Below are 19,310 nucleotides of genomic sequence, written 5' to 3' on the forward strand. Positions count from 1 at the left end.
CTTCCACCTATAAGATGAATGAATGGGGATCAACTGTACAGCATGGTGTCTGTAGCTAACAACAGTGAAATGCATATTGAAAGTTGCACTTTATATGAAATTGTAAATCAATTATACTTCAATAAAATAAACATAAAAAAAGGAAGTCGTTAAGAGTAAGTCCTAAATGTTCCCATCACAGACACATACACACACACCAAAAAATGGTAACTGTGAGGTTAGGATGTATTAGCTAACTTTATTGTGGTAATCATTTTGCATAAATGTTTATGAGATCATCCTGCTGTCTACCTTAAACACTCACAATGTTGTGTCAGTTACATCTCAATAAAGCTAGGACAAAAAAAAGCTTAGTAAGCACGCCTTGACATATCATATCTAAAATGGAAGTTTCGTCTGCAGCCGTAGTAGCTACAATGACACCTACTGTTGGAAAAGGAGTTATTGATCCAGGAGCTGAACTTGAACTTCTCTGGGGTGGGGGCAGGGGGATAGTTCAGAACAGTGACAACCATGGCTGTCATAGAAATACCACTGCAGAGACAACCAGGCTTGGATTCACCATGGAGATTACGTTCAAAATTGGGTTCTCTTTCCCTGGTCTCTCAAATGACTTCGAGGTTAGCCACTCAGAGAAAAAAATAGATCTTCTCTCACTAGGAAGTAAAGAATGTGCTGTTTGACTTGAAACATAACACAAATGTTCCTTGGCTCAGTTTTGTTTTGTGTCTGATGAGCCTAATGCTTCTCTTCCCCTTTGTACAAACCCGTCACTGGTTTCTTAGGTGAGGTGTCCAAGCATGAAATGCTTAGATCAGACTTTGTAATAGTGTGAATAACAGTTTTCCTGTCTCCTCAATATTAATGAAACAAGTAAAGCCTATACTAATGGCTTGTCCTCTGAGCAGGGTATTTCAGGCCTAATTCTCTTTAGAGCACAGCTGGCATGGAGTATGCAAAAGCTCCTCTGGTTCCTTTAGCCACTTAAGTACTAATTTGGTGGCATGGAAAACATTAGGCTGTGTTCATACAAGCAGAACAAAGCAGAATATTGAGCAATTTTATCAATGTAGTAATTCGGCTCAGTTGATGTTTCTACTTAAAACAGATGTTTGAGTTGTCAGGGTGCACCCAAAGTGTTGGTTGAAATAAACAGCTTAGCAGTTTCCTCTCATTGCACAAGCATTCTGAACAATGGGCAGGTGTGAACTGTGCAAATCTGTGAGCCTTGAAGAAAGTGGACAAACTGTAGAAGATTGTATCATTTTCCAAATGGGTTATACCCATAGCCAGACTCAATGAATGATTATTATATTAAAGAATGAAGGAATGAACTGTTAAGTTTTGTAACCATTTTGGCCTGTACTTGATCAGTTAGTCAAATTTCATCCTCTTACTATGTGTTCTCCCTACATCTCCTCCTTCATTTACTTAGCTCTTTTTTTATGAATTTAGATATTCCACCCTGCAAGTAATGACTGAAACGGTCCCTTTCATTTGGCCGTGGCATTCCATATATATTTATTAAAATTATCCCATTTGGGGGTTTCCACTGGATGACCTTACTGCTGTTTCTGATATAAAAGTTTGACCTGTAATCACCCATAATACAACTGGCAAGCTACGTAAACTTTCAAGCTATATGAAAACTGCTGTTATGGATTGGGAAAAAAGTATTTATGGGATGTTTTCTGTGTAACAGTTCACTAGAAATTATGGAAAACAGCTTCATCCATCGGAAGCTGACAATCTCATTTGAGAAAGAAAACCAACTCCCATGAACCAGTTATAAAGAAGAAATGAAATGTGTTATGCTGGCTGGACTCAGTGCTGAGAATAATAAAGTGTTAATTGTGTGGGAGACACAGTAAACCTCAAAGGCGTTAAGGAAGGTAGAGATCAACATGGGCTGAGGCCATCTAGGAAGACTCTCAAAACAAACCAACAGTATTTATAGGCCCCTTCTATGTTCAAAGCTTCGTGAGGGCTGGAGAGAAGTGTGATCACAGAGATGGGACTTAAGCAGGATCCCAGCGGATGAGAAAATTACTGACTGGCCAAGAAGTGAAGGTAAAGTGAAATACAGGGCTAGGGGAGGGGCGGGGGCAGGGGAGAGAAGCAGCTCCGCTAATCAGCTTAACGCTGCAGTTCTTCCTTTGAAAACTCCTTAGACTGATGCAGATATGCCAGCTTAGATTTTTTAATCCATTTTGGCTCATGCTTGGTCTGCAAAATATTAGCATCCAGTTCAGAGGTTTCTCTGTAAGAGAGAGAGAGAAAAGCAGATAGTGCTGTTCTCGGGGATTTGGGAAGATGATCTAGCAGAAATGATGGATGGTGCACTAGTGTCTTTTTCTTGCAAAGAAAGGCACTACAGAAAACAAAGATGCCAGCTGAAAGTCTATCCTGTGTGGTAAATGCAGAGAACTCAAGATCGTGTGTGTGTGTGTGTGTGTGTATGTGTGTGTGTGCTCAGTCATGTCTGACTCTTTGCGACCCTGTGGACTATAGCCCACCAGGCTCCTCTGTCCATGGGATTTCCCAGCCAAGAATACTGGAGTGGGTTGCCACTTCCTGCTCCAGGGGATCATCCCGACCCAGGGATCCAAGCTATATCTCTTGTGTCTCCTGCATTGACAGGCAGATTCTTTACCACCAGTGCCACCTGGGGCAGTATCCCTGAGAAGATATGAATGAGATGTTGGTAACCAAGCTTTATTATTCAGGGTTATTTGGGTTTGGGAAAGCGCTCTCATTTGTTAAGTACTTCTTCATGTTTCAAAATACAGTGTTTCAGAGTGAGCATTCATTATGCTTTCTAAATTCCATATATGCTCGTTCTTATTCAAAATCCCCTGCTATGGAGACCAAGAACCAGTCATTTCTGGTTCAGAGATGCAGTGATACCTGCCAACACCTTTATTTTCCAGGCAGAAAAGAAATGGTAGAAAAATGTTTATTTTGAAGATAACAGGCTTGCTGGTTTTAAAATCATAGTCATTAGCATTGAGATCTAGTGCCTTTTCTGCTCTCTATTTCAAGCACTTGAGGTGTTTTGGGTTTTAGGATAATATCTCAAGTATTTTATTCTGTAAAGACAGCAGACACAAAAGTTCATTTAGTTGTTGGGAAGGGAGGAGACTATTCCTGCTCTAGCATCATTTTGTTAATTTTGTAGCCTTCTGTTGTGTGTCTAGAGAGAAATTGTGTCATGTAGAATATGCCCATAGCATTCAAGTTCGGATAGTGCACAGCCTCCTTCCTACTGAAACAAAGACATTTTGCTTTGATAATAAGTGCAAAGTGCTTTTTTGGTGTGCGGCCTCCTGCCATTTCCCTCAGGATTCCAAAGCGGCAGCAGAGACAGGACGCTCGCTTACCAAAAACACGACAGAAAAGAGCATTCATCTCTGGCACAAGCAGTACGGTGCATCTGTTCTAGGAAAGTGCGAGCCAGATGTGCTGCCTTGTCTGAAACAGATTTTATTGCTGTTTACATTCTCTTTCCAGCTCTAATCTGCAGCTTTCTGGCATGTCCATGATACGGTAGCGAGGGGGTATCATCACTTGGTTGTTAAATGCTTGAAATGATGTGAAACATTTCACTGTAAACTGGGGTTTTGAAGAAAGGCTTCTTTTTAAACTGATTTGGATTTCTTTAAAATAGCATACAATGAGGAAAGGTCTTAACCCTAGGCAAAGAGAAATTTAGAGGGAATTAATAAGGAATAGATGATCACGTGGGCTAACTCTCCATCATTTATAGATAAAAAGTCAACCTTCAGGGAAGTGACTACTTGCCCAAAGTCGGATAGAGGTTTACTGGCAGAATGAAGTTTAAAATCCAAGTATCTTGACTTTCGGTCTATAGAATGCATGCAGATTCCTCCAGGTCAGGAGACAGAAAACTTTGCTCTGTGAAGGACGAGACAGCGAATAGTTTAGGCATTGTGAGCCACATGGTTACTGTTAGAACCACTCAACTCTGTCCAAGTACCTGAAAGTAGCCCCAGAGACAATATGTAAACAAGAGTGTGTCTGTGTTCTAATAAAACTTTATTTACCAAATCAGTCAGTGGGCCACATTTGGTCCTCAGGCCATGGTTCGCCAACCTTTGCTCTAGATCTTAAGGAAGAAAATAAGCTGAAAGTCTCCTTGGGAGCTTCTTTATGAGCCACATCCAAATTTGATCTGTCATGGAGAATGTCAATTTTTCAAAGGTCCGGAGGGTGCAATTAGTTAGATAAAATTGCTCTGACTTGGGCAAAACTGACTCTTTTTATAGCTTTCCTGAGAAAAGGTTGTGAGAATTTCAGTGTTGAAGAGTCATTCTTCAGGATTGTCCTCATGTCCCTACTGTTCCACTTAAATGTGGAAAATTTATGTTTTTATGTGCCTTTCAGAATTTAAATCCACTCACCAGAGAGGTCTTCTATTGTCACTGTTAGATTTTGTTAACCTGAGTAATCTCTTTAAAAATCTTTTTCAACTAAAAGTAAATAAATTTTTAAAAATATATTTTTCAGAAACAGGATTCCAAAGAGTTTTCCAGTTTATTAGCAGTTAAGAAATGAAAATCAAGTTTTTCTAAAATATCCTTATATTTGTATGTAGTATTTCTCTTGGAACAGAGAAATGTTGAAGTTGCTTAAGTTTGCATGTGTGTGTGTGTGAGAGAGAGAAAGAGAGAGAGAAAGGGAGAGAAGGAAAGACGGAAATAGAGATCTTTAGGAGGCAAATCAGAGGGATTACCTACATCTCTAACAATAGCTGGTCTGATGATGCTACGTGAAATAAGTATGACAGATGAATTTAAGTACTATATCACTTATATGTGGAATCTGCACAAAATACAACCAGCTATTGAATATAACAAAAAAGAAGCAGACTCACAGATATAGAATAAACTAGTGGTTACCAGTGGAAAGAGGGGAGGGGGAGGGGCAGTATAGGGAAGAAGTTTAAGAGGTACAAACTGCTAGGTATAAACTAAGATACAAGATATAGAGTATAACATGGGAAATATGGCCAATATTTTATAATAACCATAAATGGGGTATAACCTTTAAAAGCTGTGAGTCAAGGTTGATCTGGGAGAATGTAATTTTAGTTCTTTTTCATTTTCTTCTTTGTATTATTTTATAAAGAATGGAGGAAAGCATTTACATATCTAATTTTCACCCACTATAAATGTTTCATTTTCAAAGATAATAGTTTTATCTATGTGTAACAATTATTTGAAGGGTAATTAAAAGGAAAGTTATCTATTTTAATATTCCTTTTATTAGGAATTAATTACCATAATGCCTCACTCATTTCCTGTGGTTGTGTTGGTCTCTAAAATAAATTTGGGATGATAAATAACCCGACTATTCAAACTTGCTTTTCTTTTGGTAGTGGATATTACTTTTTTCTCTCTTTAGTTTGCTGTAAAAGTTCATGTAAATGTTCTCATTGCATAATTGATGGTATTTTAAAAATTGGTCTATACGAGCAAATTATTAAGAGGTTAATATCCTTCTGAGGAGGCTTCCCTGGTGACACAGGCAGTAAGAATCTGCCTGCAATGTAGGAGACCCAGGTTTGATCCCTTGTTGGGAAGACCCCTAAAGAAGGGAATGGCTTACCCACTCCAGTATTCTTGCCTGGAGACTTCCATGGATAGAGGAGCCTGGTGGGCTCTAGTCCATGGGATTGGGAAGAGTTAGACACAACTGAACCACTAACACTTTTCACTTCTTTTTCATCCTTCTTCAGAAACTAGGCACATACTAAGATGTTGGGTTTCATTTTATTTTGTTTTATTAATGTCTACAGTTCAAAGCTTAAATAAGACATTTCTTTCTTTTCTCATCAGTCTCCAGGACTTATTAAAAAGGGGTAAAGAGAGGGCATGTTGACCAATCTCTGATTCTAATACTCCAATAATGTAACCCAAGCTTTCTGGCCCCCCTACATCTGTGGACCCATGTCCTCCTGGTAGAAATTCCCTTCTCCTCCTTTCCACCCACTCACATCCTACCCAGACCTCAAGTCCCTCTCTGAGGACTACAGGTCTTTAGAGATCTTTATTTGGATAACTGCCCACCACAAGGACCTTTACTCTTTTGGAATCTGTATGGCACTTTCAGTTTGTGCCAAACAATTTCTCACTTAATTATATGTTAATTTGGATCACTCTCTGATGGTTTAAAGCATAGTAAGAAGCACATCATCTGTGCAGCCATTTCTAGAAAAGGCAAATGGCTCATGGGGACTCATGAGAGTCACATCACTGAGATGTGATGCTTAGGGAGGGCCACACGTACCCACAGCGAGGAATCACTCTGGAGGGTTGGTTAAAATTAAACTCTGGCCCTCAGACCCACAAGCACAGCGACTTGAATGTCAGTATACCATGTGTTGCTGCATCAACTAAGGCAAACTCACCTTCACCTGATGGTCAGAAGCTGATTAGAATGCTGGTTTATTCGTTTTCAACATGAAAACTCGGATAACCAGACACTCAGGTCCTCAGGTGAATGCATCATCTACCTCTGAGCAGGCTATGTGAGTTCCATTATCACCATCAGAACTCCTGGTGAACGTGGAATCAAGGCAAACGTGGTTAGTCAAATTATTTGAGTGTTCAAGGGATTAGAACAAAGGACTAATGACTGGTTCTAAGACTGGTGACGTGTTTTTGCCATAAGGATAAGCCTGCACACAGAATTGGAAAGGTAGTAACCTTTGGTGGGATAAGGTTGAACTCTAGACAGTGCTTGTATGAATGGTTACTCTGTGACTTTCTCAATGACCCTATGTATGAGCAACCAACCTTCTTTCCTACTAGCAATTTTTTTCTATAGACCTTAAATAGACTTGGTTAGTTTCCAGTCAAGTCTTAGTCTCTTGAATTTGACTTTTTTTTTTTCCATCTCTGCTCTGAGCAGAGCAGAGATTTCCCATTATATGTAGGGAAATCTCATATCCGTCATTTCTGATTCCTCGGGTGTACATCTCATTGTTGCCTTCTTCTACCTCCTATAGTAGGTACCACTAAATATTGAGTGATTGATCATCTCCCAGCTCCAGTACAGAATCCTTCATGGCACTGACTGCATAAACATTTATTTATTCAGTGTTTAGGAAGCAAACATATTTAGTATCCACTATGTTCCAGCATTTTTGAAGTTAATAGGGATTCAGAGATGAGTAAAACACAATGCCTTTCCTTAGTAACTTCATATTTAAAAGACAAGTGTGTAAAACAAGTATAATCACATGTTTTGGGTGCCATGATGAGAATAATGGTGGGACATAAAAGAGCAAATAATTGATTTTACTTGTGAGAATCAGGAGAGTTTCCGTTGAGAGGAAAACTATATTGATTAAAATTCCTTACACATGCAATTTTAATTGTAAATTGTCTTAGATATCAATTCAGATTTAAAAATCTTGACATCTTTTTCTCATTCATTCCATTCACTTGCCATTAAATACTCATGCCTAATCTAAGTTTGGAATGAAAATCACAAAACACATCTTTCACTCTTTCCTGATTTACTAAACATGGAAATGTAGCTCAGGACCTGAGCATTTGGTGATCTCATGTGACCATGAGAACATTAAATTAGGAAGGAAGTGCAGGAGTGAATATGATGATCTCTTACAAAGCCTCCATCTGGGTAGAGAGGTAGGCATTAATTAGCCAGGCAAGTGTCACATCTATTCTATAGACATCACAACATATTAAGCTTAGTATCAACTCATTTCCTGTCAGCCATCCTCAAAAATACACAGGAATGAAATCAGAGAACCTGGTGACTCTGTAAATTTCACATTGGCCAAGACAGAATCATTGTATCTGATGCTAGCAGTCTTGGAAATCAGAAAATCCTAGAGTCAGTTGTCCCTTTATACTCTTTAGTAAATAATTAAATCTTGGTGTATTCTCTTACTCATATGAAGAAAGACAGCTAGTATAATCTGGTCTTAATCTCAACAGATAGGATGCCATAAAATAAATGAGATGCAGTGCTGTTCTTCCAACATGTTAGCTACTTCAGTTTCCTAAATTTAAAAGAAATATGCATAAATCATCAAAAGAACATATGTATAAATCATTAAAAGAGCATTAAGTGAAATAATGCTTTTAAACTGAGAATCAATATATACTAATATATATAAATATATATATTTGTAAGATAAAATGTATAAATGTTTGAAAGAATATTTTAATGCATTTTGATGTATTTTTATAAACTGGAAATTTTTGCACAAATGTTATCATATCCATATTCTAAAGAGCATAAGATTTACTTTCTAAAAATGGACCAAAGGACGATCATATGGTAGAACATCTTTCATTAATCAGACCAGATTTCATTAAAAGTGTTTTTTAAAGCTGTTTCAATTTTCACATAATCCTATTGAGGATAACAATTTTGAAAACTTGCCAACTGCTGATAAGAATAATGTTTGTATCCTAAGATAACATTTTCCTTTTTAAGAGAAGATTTCTCTGATTCTAGGATACCAAAATACAGCAAATAAATTTGTATTTTCCATATCCACATCCACTTTTCTGCCTTTTATATCTAGCTTTGATTTTGCAAGGTGGAATATTATGTGAAAGTAGACACCAAGTGGCTCTATTTCTTTCTAGCCCAAAGATTCCACAGTTTCTCCAATAGTTAAATAAATACCCCAAATAATTTAAAATGTCTGGAATAGCAGATTGTACTTTTTTTTTCATGGTATAATAAAGGGAAACACTCTTTCGTATTTGTATTCTTTATGGGTTTAAAGAAAATATTTGTGAATTTTTTGTGTGTGTGTGAATTCTTAAGTGAGTTCATCAGTTCATATTTATTGATCTCTTGTGTTCAAGGCATCTTGGTAGGTGCTGTAGGGGTAATGCAAGTAGAAGTCTATATTCTACACCCAGGCTGCTGACAGACTAGATGGAAAGACTGTAGATACACGGTGGGAAATGCTTTGGTCTTCCCAGGTGGCTCAGAATTTAAAAATCCACCTGCAGTGCAGGAGATTCAGGTTCGCTCCCTGAGTCTGGAGATCCCCTGAAGAAGGGAATGGCTACACACGCCAGTATTCTTGCCCAGGAAATCCTATGGACAGAGGATCCTGGTGGGCTACAGTCTGTGGGGTCACAAAAAAGGGACTAAACAATGCGAAATGCTTTACAATGTGATGCACAAGCATTATGGGGTAAGGGAGCCTCTAAGAAGAGAGCGGCGATCCAGAGGAAGGAAGGTCTGCAGCTCTTGGGGTCGCAGAAAGCTTCCTGGAGGAAGAGGTAGACCCCTGAAGGATTTTCCCAACTGCTTCCAAAAGAGCATGTAGAGTTATACCTCTCTGAGGTATAACTGCTCTTTCTAGGAAATAGAATTCGATTCTTTAAGTATTTAACAGCTTTTTAAACCGCATGTTGCTTTCTTTTTGCCATTGATATATTTCTTGGTGCTTTAGGGTTGGATTTGTGTTTTTCTCCTCTCTTTACTTATCTGAGAAATTCTGGCACTAGCCAGGTTTTGGGATGTTTTTGTTCAGACATTCTTAAGTTATTTGGTAAGAAGTAGTCTTTGTTGCATTTTTCTGCTTAGAAACTGCTTTTTCTTTGTCTTTGTTTAAATCTTGAACTCAGTGAAAAGCTCTTTATTTTTATAGGGTGTACTGCAAAGCAGTATCTTGGGAGGTGAAAGAAGAGAAAACACTTTTTTTCTCTTTTTCCAACTGGAAGTAGCCATATTTTCAGAAAGTATTTAATACATTTAAAAGATATCCCAAACAACCTTAACAAGAGAATGCATGCACACGGTTACATAAAAGAGCCCCAGCGGTTTCCATGCCCATATCAGCAGGCCTCAAAATTGCTTGTGAACGACGGGAAACCGTGGCCTTGTGCCAGCCAGAAGCAGCATCACCCGAATGGAATTCACAGTTACACTGTTAAGACTTATAAATACAGTGAGGGTCCGAGAGCCAGGACCTTGAGGCAAATCAGGCTTGTCTGGTCTGGTCTGGTCCGGCTGACTGAGCAAGCGAGCTGTCTTTGCATGAGGCCTTCCTCAGCATCGGTGACTAAACTTGTTTGTCCCCAAAGCTAAAATGTCCCAAGGGACAGGGGGACAGTAGCCATCCATTTTCTTGCCAGACACTCTCCTAAGCAGGGCAGGAAGTCATCCTGAAAGGGGGTACGCGGTTGGTCTGGGGACAGTGTTTGGAAGTCAGGAAAGTGCAACCATTTTCGAGTGTGAATTCATTTCCCTTTAGAGAAATTATGCCAAGTCCTAGGAACTGGGTGCTGTCACAGGAGATAAAAGCAAGTACATTAAAAAGTGGGTCTAGAAAGACTCGTAAGAAAATAAAAATGCAGCCCAGCGATTACAGGGAGGAGTGGGTGAAGTTAGCTGAGGCCACCGGGAGGGAGCCAGGCGGCTGAATTGACAGGAAGCCACGAGTGACCAAGACTAGGCTGATCAGAAGCTCAGCAAGGAGTCTGTTCTCCCCTACCCTGCTGACCAAGAGGGGAAAACTGGAGAATTAAGTTCATCGTGATTTCATTCCACGGCTGGAGGTATAACCAGAAGCAGTTACGACAATAACAGCAACAACAACAGTAATCTCCTAAGCGCTTATTCTGTGCCAGGCTTCCAGCTAAATACATTCACTGTATGCATTTTCTCAAGCTCATGACAGCCGTGTGAGGAAACTATTATTGTCTCCATTTTACCCATGAGGAAACTGAATCTTAGAGAGGAAAAACGCATGCCAAAGGTCACATAACTGGATAGTAAGAACTTGGGCTGTACCCAAGTATGTTTAACTTGAGAGCTCAGGCTCTGAACACACACTGCACTGCTCATTTATTCACATATTCACATCTGTTTTACGTACCTACAATGTGCGAGGCACTAGAAGAGAAGAAAAGAGACAGCCCTCCTCCCCGTACTGCCTGAAACTTATTTCATGTGTTCATGAAGTAATGATATAAATATATAACTGTAGTCTGTGACAAGTAATACTAAGGAAGTTGATGGGGACACAGAATGCCTAGGTACTAAGATGAGTGTATCTTTGTTATTAAGGGAGCCATGAACCATAATAAATAAGGTTAAAGAGAGGGATGCATACTAAGAATATGTGGTATTATTTAGGGGAAGTTAAGGAGCACTTCCCAGAGAAGGAGACACATGCTCTCTCTCTCTCTCTCTTTTTTTTTTGTTTACATTTTTATTGGACTATAGTTGCTTTATAATTTTGTGTTAGTTTTTACTGTACAGCAAAGTGAATCAGCTATACATATACATATATCCCCTCTTTTTTGGATTTCCTTCCCATTGAGGTCACCACAGAACGCTGAGGAGAGTTCCCTGTGATATACAGTAGGTTCTCATTGATGGTGGTGGTGTTCAGTTGCTAAGTCGTGTCTGACTCTTTTACGACCCATTGACTACAGCACACCAGGCTTCCCTGTCCTTCACTATCTCCCTGAGTTTATTCAAACTCATGTCCATTGAGTCAGTGATGCCATCCAACCATCTCATCCTCTGTCGTCCCCGTCTCCTTCCACCTTCAGTCTTTCCCAGCATCAGGGTCTTTTCCAATGAGTCAGTTCTTTGCATCAAGGTGGCCAAAGTACTAGAGCTTCCGCTTCAGCCTCAGTCCTTCCAATGAATATTCAGGGTTGATTAGTTGTCTATTTTATACATAATATCAATAATAGTCTATGTGTGTCAGCCTCAATCTCCCAATTCATCTCATCCCCCCCTTTTGCCCTTGGTATCCATGTCTGTTAACATGCTTTCAAATGTGCAAGATTAAAGGCTGAAAACCAGGCAGAGAGGAGAACATGCAAAGTAGGAAGTACTAGAGCCCTGAGGCTGCAGAGAGCTTGACTCAGTCTGTGAATGCTTATCCACAGGTAATGTGAATTACAGTGAGAATGTCACCTTCAAGGTGCTTCATATTCTTCAGCTGAACCTAAGATTTCTTAGTGTTTCCCCAAATGAATTGATACGAAAATACTCTCACTGTCCTTTATGCATTTTTTATTTGCTTTCTGCTAATTTTATCTGATGGGCTGCTCAAGGTTTTAGGGAAGCAAGAGCTACATCTGTCATTGTTGTATTACAGTCCCTAAGACTGCATGCAGTTGGGTACTTAATACATGCATTTTTATGATAAAGAAGAAGAAGGGATAGTAAAGGTCAATTCAGAGAATAATAGAACGTAGTTACTTTTAACTGATATGCTCAATTAGGAATTGACGCTGAGTGTAAAAAAAATATCTCATCTTTATATATTATATGAGCTAAGAAATAGATTCATTTTTAATTTTTGCTAAGTGAAGCTTTTTAAAATTTCCTGAAAGTAAATGGGAAATTTTCCAAATTAATGCTCAGCAGTTTGGCATAGGGTGGGGCAGGGGGGGTGGGGGTGGGGAATCTTTTCACTAAAGCAGCTTTTCCAAGGAACAGATTAGTATTAATTAGGGACTGTTTTACTAATGGAATATTTTCCCTGCCATTGATGTCACTGTCCTTCATCCCTGAGGATGGCGTAATTGACAGTGGTTGTTCTTCTGTGTGATAGACAGACCACTTATCAAACTTCCATTTGTCATACACCCTGAGACAACTGGCCTTGATTTAAAAGCCTGAAGCTGTTTGTCAGGCCTGGCATTGTGTGGGGCCCTACCTGCTAAAATCATAATTGGCCCAGAGCCTTTTCTTGAATTCCACCTGTATTCTTTCTCTGATACACAAAATAATTCTTAAATAATTTTCCATTCAATTAGGTGGGGCTCCTCTTATTGTTTGTGGTGGATAAGATCGTGGAGAACACTGGAATTTAGAGCCTTTAAAAACACTCACCTTACCTGATTTGTCTTTGTGTTTCCAAGACTTAGAATAGTGACTGCCCGATAGCAGACACTTTCATACATATTTATAATGTAATTCGTTGACTGAATGCACTGCAGGTAGTACAAAGTAGGTTCCAGACCATGACTTTAGGCAACTGCTACGAATTTTTTCACCACTTCCATAAGTTAATGACCATAGATGTTAAACTATGAATATCTACAGTGAGCATGTGCATAATATTTCTATACTATCTGTATCAGTTATCTATCATGAATAATGAGTTTTCTCAAAACTTAGCACCTTAAAGCAACCGACGTTTATTATCTCACAGTTTCTGAGAGTCGGGAATCTGAGAGCAACTTAGCTGGGTGGTTCTGCCTCAGCGTCTCTCATAAGGTAGCAGCAAGGCCAGCTGCTGGGGCTGCAGTCATCTGAAAGTTCGAATAGGCTGGAGGATCTAAGCCCACTTGTGTGGCTGTTGGCAGGAGACCCTACCACGTGGGCCTTTCCATAGAACAGCTAGATTGTCCTCATGACATGGCAGCTGGCTTCCCCCAGAGGGAGTGATCCATGAGAGATCATTTTTATGATCTAATTTCCCAAGTCGCATACTATCACTTCCACTTTATTCTATTTCTTAGAAGAGAAGTAAGTCACTACTTTGGCCACCTCATGCGAAGAATTGATTTATTGGAAAAGACTCTGATGCTGGGAGGAATTGGGGGCAGGAGGAGAAGGGGACGACAGAGGATGAGATCGCTGGATGGCATCACTGACTCGATGGACGTGAGTCTCAGTGAACTCCGGGAGTTGGTGATGGACAGGGAGGCCTGGCGTGCTTCGATTCATGGGGTTGCAAAGAGTCGGACACGACTGAGTGACTGAACTGAACTGAACCGAAGTCACTAAGTCAAACCTACATTTAGGTCCTGCCTTGGAAGGGAGGAATATCAAAGAATTTGTGGACATTGGAAACCACTGAAATATCCAAATATTGAAATCTTTCCAATATATTTACATAAATTACATGTTTTTTAAGTGGTACAGTACTTCACAATGTTCCCTTTGTCAAGAAGCAGTGCTTTTAGACTAAGTGCTTTTCCTGGAAATCAGCAAACTGTTTTGAAGTATAAGTAATGCCATTTGAAAAGCAAACAACAAGAAAACTATTAACCATGGGACCAAGAACAACCAGTACTTGAAGAATCTGAATAATAACCTTTATTTTTATTTTTTATTCTGTTGTTTTCTATTTCTCTGAAGTTGATGTCAATAAATGGGGTCACACAGAGTCGGACACAACTGAAGAGACTTAGCAGCAGCAGCAGCAGATGTCAATAAATTCAAATTAAAAAAAATTAAGAGCACCTACTTTGTACCAAGTACTGTGTTACTTACATGCAATGGAAAGAGAACAGGCATGGGTGCAGAGGTAAAAAGATATAATCTAACCTGAAGAAGTGGATAGTGGGGTAGAGATGATGGATGCATACACAAAACTTGATATAATTCCAAGCTCACTGAAATGAGTTTTCTAATAGAGCTACAGAGATAATGCTGCTGCTAAGTCACGTCAGTCGTGTCCGACTCTGTGCGACCCCATAGACGGCAGCCCACCAAGCTCCCCTGTCCCTGGGATTCTCCAGGCAAGAACACTGCAGTGGGTTGCCATTTCCTTCTCCAGTGCATCAAAATGAAAAGTGAAAGTGAAGTCACTCAGTCATGTCTGACTCTCCTCGACGGCATGGACTGTAGCCTACCAGGCTCCTCCATCCATGGGATTTTCCAGGCAAGAGTATTGGAGTGGGGTGCCATTGCCTTCTCCTGCTATAAGAACACAAAGAGAAGAAATTTAATTGAAATTGGAAAATGGGAAGACTTCTTGCAAGCAGTGCCACTTGAACTGAGCCTTGGAAGATGAAGGGCCATCCAAGTAGATGGAATCATGGTAGGAAAAACATAGAGGCGGGAAGGAATAGCTCTCCTGGGGGAGTTGTCGTGGGATGGGAGGAAGACTGGAATTTAAGGATGGAAGGACAAATTAGAGCAGTCGAATGCCATGAGAAGGAATACTCTGGGCAGTGGAAAGCTATGAAAAGGTTGATTGGGCCTGGGTTTTTTTTTTTTTTTTTTGAATCATGTAAGTTTCAGGTGTGCATGTGTGCATGCTGAGTCACTTCAGTCATGTCTGATTCTTTGCGATCCTATGGACTGTATCCTGCCAGGCTCCTGTGTCCATGGGATTCCAGGCAAGAATACTGGAATGGGTTGCCACGGCCTCCTCCAAGGGAATCTTCCTGACCGAGGGATCAAACCCGAGTCTCTTACATCTTCTGCATAGGCAGGCAGGTTCTTTACCACTGTGCACAGCAGTATATTTGGCATCTTTATACAATACAAAGTGACCACAATCACAAGTCTGATTACCAACCATCACCATAAAGTTGACCTCCTTCATCCATTTTGCCCACCTCCAAACCCCATTCACCCTGGTAACCACCCAAAGGATTTTGAACAGGAAGATTAATAAATGAATAAACATACTGATACTTTAAGAATTAAAACATGTGGAAATTGTAATAACTGTTTATTTTATGTTTACTATCTGCTAAGCACTTTATGTGTATTATCTCTTAGTCTTCAGTGCAACCTTACAAGTGTATATCCATCACTGTTTTACTTATCAAGACAGTAAGGCTTAAATAGTTGAAATAAATTTCTCTGCAAGTGAGTGGCAGAGTTACGGTGCAAATCCAGGATTGTCTGACTTCACAGAACCATGTTTCTAACATGCATACATAACTCTTTCCTATATTATACATGAAATATGGAAGCATATTGAAGAGTACACATAGACTGTCAAAAAATACTTTAATAAACTGATTATGAGACCAAAGAACTTAGTATTCTTATCTTTTCCTCTTTTGTCCCTATCTGTAAGACAAATTACCTATTGAGAACACATTAATTAAGTTCCTGGGGAGAAAAATCCAATCCTATTGCACCTACACCAGTGACCATAAAGAGATGGTTCAAAAGACCAATATTATTGAGAATAGCTTCAGAAAGAAAATACTGCGCAGACCTGGCCTCTTACATTTGCAGGGCTCAAGACAAGACAAATGGTGGCCTACATACCATATGTCTAAATATTAAAAAGTTATAAATCGGGTTAACAGTTAGATATTCTGTCTTTCTACTTTGACATATACGTTTATAGTGACAAAGGGAAAAAATATAATGGCACCCCACTCCAATACTCTTGCCTGGAAAATCCCATGGATGGAGGAGCCTGGCGAGCTGCAGTCCATGGGGTCACTGAGGGTCGGACACGACTGAGCGACTTCACTGTCACTTTTCATTTTCATGCATTGGAGAAGGAAATGGCAACCCACTCCAGTGTTCTTGCCTGAAGAATTCCAGGGATTGGGGGAGCCTGGTGGGCTGCCATCTATGGGGTCGCACAGAGTCAGACACGACTGAAGTGACTTAGCAGCAGCAGGGTTCTTGTATGACTGAAAGTCAGCAAAATATCTAATGACTGAATTTAGTTATTGTTGTGGATGTTTGGATATTCTGTTCTTGGGTTGGCGATGTTTCCATGAAAACTAAGTTATTCACAACTAACAAAGTATTTATTAATCTATAACATTCATTTATTGCCTTTATTACGCCAAAATGCTAATCTTGTTGTCACAGCAAAGATTTTTATGCAACTTTTTCTGCTGACTGTCATGATCTAAACTTTAAATTCTAAAGTATTAAAAGTAAAATGTAATTTTATTCAAGGTGGATACAAGTTTCATCACAAGGGTAGCTTAAACATAAATCTGACAAAGTAAAATTTTTGCGTGTTCTCAAAAGTTATTTTTCCTCTAAAATCTTTACTTTTCTGTAAAACAAAAGGTAAAATTTGGAGTATAATGAAGGTAGATTTTAAATTAAAATGGTTTAAATGAAAATTTTATTTGGGGGGAAATTTAAATCTTATTAAATACTTTTATAAAGATAAAACTATGAGCAATTCTAATGATCGGTATTACGATAATTGCAAAAGACTACCAAACAGGTCACTTCTAGCCCTTTGTTTAACTTCAAGAATAATAAGACTTGTTTAATATTATAAGATATTCTTCTGCCACGTGTGCAGCTGTGGGGAATATCCTGCTAATAGGGGGTACTGCTGGAACCAGGAATCAGAACACAAACAGAAACAGCAAAGTGGAAGGTCAGCATTACTGGGAAATGGTCCCGCATTATCCTTTTGCATTCATGCCAAGAGGAAAGACTTGACAAGTTAATTAATTTTTCTTTTTCATACCTAAGTGCTTTCACTGCCCAAATCTCTCCCCACCTCCAAAGTGTCCCCTGACCTCGGCAGCATCAGAAGCCAGAAGGACCCTTCCCACCCTCAGAAGCCACCTTGGGCTTCCAAGATGCAAAGCCAGAGATCCAGAGAAGCACAACCCTGGAGCTGGAACACTGCTCCTCAGTAAGAGTGGATGTTTACGGTGACTAGTGGCATTGGGCAGCCCTGAGTGTCAAATTCCAAGTGACCACCTGTCTGCTAGTGCATTTCTTTTGTGTGTGTTTTTGATCCCCGTGGCTCTCCAAAGCACAAGGCTCAGGCTGCAAGGCTGGGACTGATCCCGAGGATCACCTGTAAGAGATTCAGCGCCCTTTGGTTTGTGACAGCTGGATGGCTTGTGGGGTGGAGTGGGTGGGGGGTGGGGGGGGTGGGGGGTAGAGGCTGCCCGCGTGAAGACTTTACCTGTGAACTTTTTCCCCTTGTGAAATAGTCTGGTTTTAATAAAGCCGCCAGATCCTACCCGGAGAAAATGAAAGATTACAAGGGTCTCAGTGAATAGGTGACAAAGTAGAGACGGAAACAGGGAGGAAATGAGGTGAAACACGAGGGAGTGATGTATTGGAAGGGGGAATGAAAACCAGTCGAGAATGGAGACACCTGAAGAGCTGCTCTGGAAACTCCGCTCACTCCTTGTGTACAAGGGACCTGCTCCTAAGTGTATTGACCTTGCTCTCTATTCGCATCTGCAAACAGGGCACATTGAGCTGTTTTCTATTAATGCTGAAGTACACTGAGGCTTTGGAAATCTTTAATAGCAAAATCAGGACCAGAGAACAGTCAAAAGAAAGAAAGAAATGGCTAGCTTGACTGAGCTGCCGCTCCATCTTCCCTGTACTGTGCAGAAGCGAACTGCTAAATGGTGATTTTGGTTTTGTGGTTAAAGTCAACTACTATGCAACTTCTTAAGTGGTTCATGGCTGTCCAGTGTTAGCCTTATAATTGAAACAGTATTTCCCGCTTTTCCCAGACTAATCGTTTTAGAGGTGGGGTCTCTAACCTCAGGGTCAGCCTGGCCCCTGCAGTGTTGAACTGCTCCCAAAATGGCAGGGGACACAGAACAGACGGGTCCCACTGAAGGTTGCAGGATGGGCACTTTGCTCACAAAACCGACTCGACCACTAGAGAAGGAAAGGCTTCAGACTGCCTCTGAGTCTTGATGGGCTTGGATGACTTTATAAATCAATAGAAACAAGATTGGTGGGGACTTGGGAACATGTTGTTCTCTGTGGGTAACAATGGCAATAACGAGGTCAATTGTCGTTAAGTCTAAACAATCAAAAGCTAAGAACTATATCACCCAGGCTCCCAGAGTTGATGTTACTGGCTTGCTGGATGGCGGCATTATAAACAATGTTGTGGTGAAATCATTATTTATTAATGACCATAGTGATAATAACTCTATACTGCAAACGGATTTTAGGGCAATATATCTCCTAAGTGCTCAATAAATATTTCTTGAAAAAAATACTTGTTCTTTGGTTGGCTCAACAAATGTTCCTTGAACACCTGTTATGAGAAAGGCACTGGGTCTCAATGCAAAAAAATGAATTTGACACAGCAGGAGCCTCCCAAGATATTGCAGTTTTGCAAATATTATGCTCATGAATGGATGCCCCCAAATAGTTTTGTTTTCACGTAGAGGGTTTTGAATGTGATTTTTGGAAAAAGCCACTAGAGAACTCAGAGGACATACTTGCAACTTGCATTTTGCTTTTTAACATATACATCCCCAGTTGCTCTAGTGATTCTAGTAAAACTGGAAATCCAATATCAAAAATCCAATCTCATGCATACTCCAGGATGCAAAAAAACAAAATCATTTTGTATTTAGGAGAGAATTTTCCACAGCATTTACAAAGGAGTTACAGTCAGGGGGAAAAAAAAATAGCATGCATGACTTCGGATTGCAAGAAAGTGAGTCCCACTTAGCTTTTAAATTATGCAACTTCCTCACTGATGACTGAGAGAAAAATAAAGAGGCAGCAATAGTCAATAAAGAGTCAGGCAGGAAGTGTGCGGTGACCAGGGTCCCAGAGGGCTCCCCATGCTGGTGCCACTAAGGAAACAAGTC

General features: G+C 40.0%; 1 protein-coding gene across 1 annotated transcript in view; it reads left to right on the plus strand.

Annotated features, from left to right (window-relative positions):
- The window catches only part of MAML2 (mastermind like transcriptional coactivator 2), a 400,670-nt gene that overhangs the window by 113,085 nt on the left and 268,275 nt on the right, over positions 1 to 19,310 (plus strand). The window lies entirely within an intron of this gene.

The sequence above is a fragment of the Bos javanicus genome, chromosome 15, assembly GCF_032452875.1.
Source record: "Bos javanicus breed banteng chromosome 15, ARS-OSU_banteng_1.0, whole genome shotgun sequence".
Taxonomy (NCBI): Eukaryota; Metazoa; Chordata; class Mammalia; order Artiodactyla; family Bovidae; genus Bos; species Bos javanicus.